The sequence below is a fragment of the Cyprinodon variegatus genome, unplaced genomic scaffold (assembly GCF_000732505.1).
Source record: "Cyprinodon variegatus isolate N-32 unplaced genomic scaffold, C_variegatus-1.0 Scaffold1596, whole genome shotgun sequence".
Classification (NCBI taxonomy): Eukaryota; Metazoa; Chordata; class Actinopteri; order Cyprinodontiformes; family Cyprinodontidae; genus Cyprinodon; species Cyprinodon variegatus.
In genome coordinates, this window is record NW_015152049.1 from 23,604 (window position 1) to 24,988 (window position 1,385).

Below are 1,385 nucleotides of genomic sequence, written 5' to 3' on the forward strand. Positions count from 1 at the left end.
GCAGATACTACAGCAGATACTACAGAAGGTACTACAGAAGGTACTACAGAAGATACTACAGCAGATACTACAGCAGATACTACAGAAGGTACTACAGAAGGTACTACAGAAGATACTACAGCAGATACTACAGCAGATACTACAGAAGGTACTACAGAAGATACTACAGCAGATACTACAGAAGGTACTATAGAAACTACTACAGCAGATACTACAGCAGATACTACAGAAGGTACTACAGAAGGTACTACAGCAGATACTACAGAAGGTACTACATAAACTACTACAGAAGGTACTACAGCAGGTACTAAAGCAGGTACTACAGAAACTACTACAGAAGGTACTACAGAAACTACTACAGAAGGTACTACAGCAGATACTACAGCAGATACTTCAGAAGGTACTACAGAAACTACTACAGCAGATACTACAGAAACTATTACAGAATCTACTACAGCAGGTACTACAGAAGGTACTACAGAAACTACTACAGAAGGTACTACAGAAGGTACTAAAGCAGGTACTACAGATGGTACTACATAAACTACTACAGCAGATACTACAGCAGATACTTCAGAAGGTACTACAGAAACTACTACAGCAGGTACTACAGAAACTATTACAGAATCTACTACAGCAGGTACTACAGAAGGTACTACAGCAGATACTACAGAAGGTACTACAGCAGATACTACAGAAGGTACTACAGCAGATACTACAGAAGGTACTACAGCAGATACTACAGAAGGTACTACAGCAAATACTACAGCAGATAGTACAGCAGACCCCCCCCCATCAGTCTGCATAACTTCCAGAAATGCAGCAGCTGCTTTAAATCTGAACCTTTCTGTTGGATCGTGTTTCTTCATTGTTTTGCATAAAGTAACTGATCAGGAAGTCTGAAGTTTTCTGTATAAACTGGAGTTCTGGTAGATTTCTGGTTAGAAGCTCTCCGTTCTGATCCAAGCTGAGAGCGGATCTATGTGGACATTTTCTAGATCGCTGCTGGTAGATCTGTTTCTAGATTTCTCTCTATGGACCTCAGAGGGTTTTAAAAAAAGTATTTCATATTTGGGTTGCCAAGAAACGTCTTAGAATAATGAATAAAGATATAATCAGGCCATGATTTACAGATTTAGTTTTAGTGTTTATTACTTCCAAGCCTCTCTGATTGTTAGACTTTAAAAAGCTGCAGTAGTTTGTTGTTTTCCTTATTTGTCGTTCTGTGATATCAGCTGGTTTATTACTCCTGCCGTTAAAAGCAGGTTCTCCTTCATCTGATCGGTGGGTGGAACTTTAAACTCCATGGCTCTCCCTGTGTTTAATGAAATGTCAAATTGCTCAAACTTATCGGTTCTATACCTCAGGGAAATATGTCAAAGATT